Below are 6985 nucleotides of genomic sequence, written 5' to 3'. Positions count from 1 at the left end.
TTTATTAGGGATGCCAACCATATACCTGTAACCTCTAGCATTCCTCTACATGAGCACCTTCACTTGAGGGATAGGGGTTGTGACAATTTGTGAAATGGGCATTTGGATGCAAAAAAAACAGATTAAAACCTCAAAATAAGAAGTGTATTTAGTTACATAAGCTATCTATGAACTAGTACGTTTGCAAAGGATTGGACTCTTAAGGCTTTGAAGGAAATTCCAGACGTTCACACATAAAGCCTTGTAAAACGCTTTGATGTGGGTTTAATATGTAATTTCACAAGTAAATAAATTCAATTCACATTTTAGTTAGGTTCAATATTCTTTCCAATGAATGGTGGATTTATACAATCATTATCATTAGTTCACTAAGCCCAGGATGGTTTCGTTGGCTAGCAACGCCCAATAAACCCTTATTTCCATTCGCTATTTCTTAATTATTTTTGATAGTGAACTAATGACATTGATTGTGTAAACCCAACATTATTAATTTTGGCAAACGTGCTATTTTAGGAAAAGAGTTCGATGTTAAAAAATCGGTATGTGGTACCTATTCTCCACTACTGAGCGGAATACATGGAGATGTGTTTGTCAGTTGTTACCACGAATTGTTACTGCAGAATAAAACGCCTTATCCTGTGGTTGTTACAAAAAACTTATAACTGCGACGAACTTCGGTAACGCACAAAGGGCTTGAAATTAAACTACACGATTAGTGGTATTACAATAAAATTTAATTTATCACACAAAAAAAATAAACTTATTTGACTTAAAAATGACCTACAATTGAACAAAACGAAAACGGTCTAAAAAGCACGACAACATACAAAAAAATGCAAATCCCCTCTAAATCATACTGCTACCTTATATAGAATTCCCAAAAATATTTGGAAATGAAACTCGGATTTCCCAGCCGGTCGACGTACTCGGATAATAACGTCCTGGCGTCTTAAAGAACGGAGACTAATCTTGCAGTTCACGTTAATTGAGCGCGCATCATTTGATACTAGACCCAATCTAATCAGACGAGCTGCAGCACATCTCATAAGCTACCGGTATTTATGCTCACTCAAATGGCCGAGCTGAAATTTCCAAATTCGGTAGCCTAGGAATGCCCACTGTTCCATCGAATTTGGGGTCAATCGTAAAAGCTTTGCGATAATGAAATAAACTGCATGGCCTTGCAGCATTAATGCTCGTTTTAACGGAGCTGAAATCCTAAAATATTAATTCTTCCCCTGATTCTCCATGGCGAGGGTTGCCGGATGCTACAAAAATAATTTACTATCTCTGCGGGAACAATTCGAAACTTCACAGTTGTGTTCGGCAGAGCTGGTTTTCCTTATCGGCGGCTAAAACACGACACTAGAAATCAAAGCAATTACTTTAGCTTCTCTCAGTAAAAAAAAACTATATAGGTCCAGAAACTACAGTGTCTCGTAACGAAGCGCCCGTTTCAGTTCGTTACATCACAGTACCAAGTGTTCATTATCAAAGCTGGTACCTTTCATCAATTCCATCATTAACATTGGTATAATCCCTTGTACGAAAACGGGTGCTTCGTTACAGAACTGTAAATATTGGGTGTGTTCACCAAAACTAATTGTTTGCCAACCATATGCGTTTTTTAGCGGTTGCCATTTTTTAAATGGATAAAAATTAGCGCAGCAATTAGTTTCATTAATTCTGTTTTCTTGATAAAATTACAGCAGAAAGCAGAAAAAAAATAGGGATGAACGAGGTCAAGAGCAGACCAACAAAATTAAGTTTTGTTACGTGGTGTACGAACGGAAAAATTCAAATTTTTGAAAAAAAAATCTTTAAATGGAACTTGAGACGTAGATCGCGATAAACCCAGTGATTTTGGAAAAACACCCGATGCGAGTGTAAAAAACAATTGACGACGACGGAGAACCTCACACTGGAATTACATTTAAAAAAATACCCGTGCGAGTCTCTTCATGATAAAGACGTGTTCTAGATAAACAAAAACCCTTAAAACTTTGGTCATCCTTGACTCCCTTATCTGTTACAATGAAACCAAAGTGGACATTTACCGCAACCGCGTATAGTAAGTGGTGGAAATTGCCTTCTGCAAATCCGATGTACAAAAAAACACATTATATTGGATTTGGACCTGGGGTTTAGGGATGACTTAATTTTAAAAAGCCAGTGGCGTAGACTCCCCAAGTATATCAGCATTATCAGAAAAGAATAAGTTGACCAAACCATTTCCATGTGACCAAGTAGGATTACGAACCATCCACAATGCAGTTGAAACGTTAGAAGAAATATGCACTATATGCCACTATCAGAAATGTTTAGGTGTAGGTGAACCAAATGAGGTTGGTAAGAGGCTGGCAAAGCAACTTCATCGTAGGAAACCCCTCATTCATATTAACTACTAAATCGTGCAAACCTTGGAGGACATCAGGGTCAAAAGATTCCAAAGTTTAAAGCATTGGAGTTGTTGATGTGGGGCTTGTTTGGCAACCAAAGCGCTTTTTTTTACATATTCATTTTGCATGAAGGGTACACCCCTCGAGAATTATAAACCGCTGATGTGTAAACTAGGAAAGTTGATTTTAAGGCATAACGGTAACAATTTCATTCAAATTAAAAACTGTAAGGGTTGTTTTATACCGAAATAAATAATCATAGAGCGGGACTTTGATATTGGTATGGGCACCACTCGCGAAACAAAGGGGAATAATCTCGTGTAAAGTAAATGTTCCTTCCGATACCGTTTAGAGTACGGAATTTAAATTTATTTAGATTACTCTTGCGAGACCCGCCCTTTGCAAGAGGGAGGAAAGTAACTAAACGACTTTTCGTAATTTACGCGGATTACTATCTGTAAATCTGAACGGTTGCCTCATTGAAATTAAGGTGCAAGTCCGTTCAGTCACGATTTGAACCTCGCTAACCTGTAACATTCTTGATCTACATAAGGAGTACGTCACGGTGCGGTGCCCGTTGTACGTAATTTCCTCAAGAGAGCGTAAAAAGAACATACTCAATCCAAACTGTTATTGATTACGCCCTTCGCTCGATTATCTTCTTATCTCTACGAACTTCGCGTAGGACGCACCTTTTACACCACGCTGACGTAGTATATATATACGTGAACGGGGAACTGAATGAATGAGACCTTTTTAAAGGTGGGGAGGAGTAAAATCCCTCGCGCGGGAAAGGGTCGCGTGATAAATGACGTTGCGGGGGTGGATGTACTCCCACCATCTCACCCAACTATTGATCTCGTATAGCACGGAGTTTAATTGGATTTTACGTAATTTGATATGATTTTTTTGTGTTCCGTTGTTCGTTTGTTGCCAGACTCGTTTTTAAGCGCACAACCTACGCGAATTCTTAAGATTGTGAAATAATAATCGATTCACCATAATTAATTTCATCTGTACCAAAAAATAAAGGAACAAATTGTATGACATCCAACAGGTGATGAGTTGACGCTATCAATTAAACTCATTGAAGCGCTGAAAGGTACTTCTTCTTCAGCGTCGTACCTAATACCCTCCACTGTGCATTACTATACAGTATCAGTTCAGTTCTTCATAGTGAAAAAGCCTGGAAGGCTGCGGCGTACATTGCTTTGCTTGGAACTTGGGTTTCCTGTCCCTTGCGCAAAGCATTGGCTGGATTTAATTTTAGATTTGAAATGAAGAATTCGCTGGTTTTTACGGATGGTACCTAAACCTGCCCATGTTAGGTTGGATCTTTTGTTTTACCTACCATCTCCGCTTTTGCACCACTTCCTCAAAAGATTAAACAGAATGCAACTCGAAGAGGTAGAGGATCGATTGACGATTGGTATCAATACAAAGAACGTCAATGAGGATTTAAAATAAAATGATTCGACAACTTATTATAGAGCGTATAAAATGACAATAAAGGGTTGGATAAACTGCAGATCTGTTTGCCAACATCCATAATTTATATCATTTTATCCCTGAACTAAAAACTTTCGCTTTTGGGCAAAGGCTAGTTTTTTAGAACTGCAATATTACAAGAAATTGTTAAGCTGTTTTTTTATTCAATGCTAAAAATCACAGAAACAGCTCTTTGTAATTTTACATAGAAAGATATAATAAAAACACCCCAAAAATGTTTGTGTCGCCTTTCGAGATTCATAATAAAGTACAATTAAGTAATAAGAAATTATCAATAATTTAAAAATTGTTCAGTCCTTAATGTCGATAATTTATCATCAGGAGAGTAGGAAATTTAAAGGATTACGGTGAATGTTTAACCGAATATCATGCTGCCATCTTCCGCGGCTAGTTGGCGATGCAGCTCATTAAAATAATTTGTAGGTACCGTACTTTATTTAAAGGCTAATGACCATTGCAAGTTATTAAATCAGAACATTTAAATCTTTTAAAATCAGCCCCAAATCTAAGGATTAAATAATTTAGTACAAAAAGAAAGTAATAAAAGAATTAGGTATAAGAACATTAAATGACCGTGGTCCACTTTCTCTTCGTTACCTATAATAAGAATAAGAACTCTGGCTAGGAAATAATAATTATATTGTATCCTCTCATTGTGACCTCGAATCGATATAACTGAATAAGTTTTGCTAGCCAAAAATGTAATTCTTTCATATTTGTTGGGCACGTAAGTAACTTGTCTCATTATTTTCGATTCGGGCATTGATTTTATCTTACGAACGTATAAGGTATATAATCGCTACGATTTGGGTAAATAAGGCATGAATTACAAAGTGCGTTCGATTAAAAAATAATTTTCTCCCTTAGTTATTTGTGGTCAGATCATTCATAAAAGTGCGTTACTACCAAAGACCATGTGATTACTATTGTTCCACCGTTGCGCCTTTTCAAAGCAAGAAGGAATAACTATTAACTACCGCTAATTTATCCTTACTAAATTTTCATTATTGAATTAATAGGGGAATTTTTTTACCGCGTTCGAAACCAAAAAATGCATATAGTGCACTGATCACTGATTATTAATTGCTTTTTAAATAATGTAGTGTATACCTAATTTCTTATCTTCCTCATCCCCCTATGAGTCCTATAGCTATAGCACTGTTTCTAAACAATGACTAGAGAGGTACTAAAGATATTTATCTAATTTCAATGTCTCAAATCTTTGATGATGTACCTATGTACCACCTATCCAATTCAAAGGTCTCATATTATTCAAATCATATTTTTTTAATATATTGATTCAAATTTGTCGGTAATCAGGCGACATCTAGCATAATTCCCGAAAGTAAAAGTTTTGTAGTAATCAACTGCCATCTTCTATCGGAAGATAGAATTTTACATTAGTGATGGCGCTGGCGGTAATTTAAGTTATTACAAAACGAAAAGGAGGTAGAATACCTACCATCGAGGGTTGCAATAAGGAAGGCCTGAAATAAAGCAAATGCTTTAGATACATGCCGAGTCATCGCCAGTTAATCAAACCATACCTCTGTGTAGATTAAGGTAGCAGGAAAGCAGGAAAACTACAAAGCACTCCAGAAGTCATCATTTCTCCCTACGATACCATCGAGGGTTGTAATATGGAAGGCCTGAAATAAAGCAAATGCTCTAGCTAAATGCTGGGTCATCGCCAGGTGATCAAATCATACCTCTGTGTAGATTAAGGTAGCAGGAAAGCAGGAATACTACAAAGGACTCCAGAAGTAATCATTTCTCCCTACGATACCATCGAGGGTTGTAATATGGAAGGCCTGAAATAAAGCAAATGCTTTAGATACATGCTGGGATAGCGCCAGTTAATCAAACGATACCTCTGTGTTGATTAATGTAGCAGGAAAGCAGGAAAACTACAAAGGACTCCAGAAGTCATCATTTCTCCCTACGATAGGTACCATCGAGGGTTGTAATATGGAAGGCCTGAAATAAAGCAAATGCTTTAGATACATGCTGGGATATCGCAAGTTAATCAAACCATACCTCTGTGTAGATTAAGGTAGCAGGAAAGCAGGAAAACTAGAAAGCACTCCATAAGTCATCATTTCTCGCTACGATACCGTCCAGGGTTGTAATATGGAAGGCCTGAAACAAAGCAAATGCTTTAAATACATGCTGGGACATCGCCTGTTAATCAAACCATACCTCTGTGTAGATTAAGGTAGCAGGAAAGCAGGAAAACTACAAAGGTCTCCAGAAGTCATCATTTCTCCCTACGATACCATCGAGGGTTGTAATATGGAAGGCCTGAAATAAAGCAAATGCTTTAGATACATGCTGGGATATCGCCAGTTAATCAAACGATACCTCTGTGTTGATTAATGTAGCAGGAAAGCAGGAAAACTACAAAGGACTCCAGAAGTCATCATTTCTCCCTACGATACCATCGACGGTTGTAATATGGAAGGCCTGCAATAAAGCAAATGCTTTAGATACATGCTGGGATAGCGCCAGTTAATCAAACGATACCTCTGTGTTGATTAATGTAGCAGGAAAGCAGGAAAACTACAAAGGACTCCAGAAATCATCATTTCTCCCTACGATACCATCGAGGGTTGTAATATGGAAGGCCTGAAATAAAGCAAATGCTTTAGATACATGCTGGGATATCGCAAGTTAATCAAACCATACCTCTGTGTAGATTAAGGTAGCAGGAAAGCAGGAAAACTAGAAAGCACTCCATAAGTCATCATTTCTCGCTACGATACCGTCCAGGGTTGTAATATGGAAGGCCTGAAACAAAGCAAATGCTTTAAATACATGCTGGGACATCGCCTGTTAATCAAACCATACCTCTGTGTAGATTAAGGTAGCAGGAAAGCAGGAAAACTACAAAGGTCTCCAGAAGTCATCATTTCTCCCTACGATACCATCGAGGGTTGTAATATGGAAGGCCTGAAATAAAGCAAATGCTTTAGATACATGCTGGGATAGCGCCAGTTAATCAAACGATACCTCTGTGTTGATTAATGTAGCAGGAAAGCAGGAAAACTACAAAGGACTCCAGAAGTCATCATTTCTCC

The 6985-nt window shown here is 37.6% G+C and overlaps 1 long non-coding RNA gene across 2 annotated transcripts; it reads right to left on the bottom strand.

The window, feature by feature from the left end:
• Nucleotides 1–748: 748 nt before the first annotated feature.
• On the bottom strand, nucleotides 749–6985 carry LOC116172823. Of its 2 annotated transcripts, XR_004145766.1 has the most exons (12): nucleotides 6918–6985; nucleotides 6756–6857; nucleotides 6594–6695; nucleotides 6432–6533; nucleotides 6108–6371; nucleotides 5946–6047; nucleotides 5780–5885; nucleotides 5618–5719; nucleotides 5456–5557; nucleotides 5371–5395; nucleotides 1316–1365; nucleotides 749–1268 (listed from the first exon to the last, which is right to left on the bottom strand). It is a non-coding gene; the product is annotated as an uncharacterized LOC116172823 (long non-coding RNA). The 2 variants fall into 2 exon arrangements; XR_004145765.1 differs by having other exon boundaries at nucleotides 749–1365.

The sequence above is a fragment of the Photinus pyralis genome, unplaced genomic scaffold (assembly GCF_008802855.1).
Source record: "Photinus pyralis isolate 1611_PpyrPB1 unplaced genomic scaffold, Ppyr1.3 Ppyr1.4_LG5, whole genome shotgun sequence".
NCBI classification, from domain to species: Eukaryota; Metazoa; Arthropoda; class Insecta; order Coleoptera; family Lampyridae; genus Photinus; species Photinus pyralis.
Note: the sequence above shows the minus strand (reverse complement) of the source record. Positions and strands in the feature narration are given on the sequence as shown.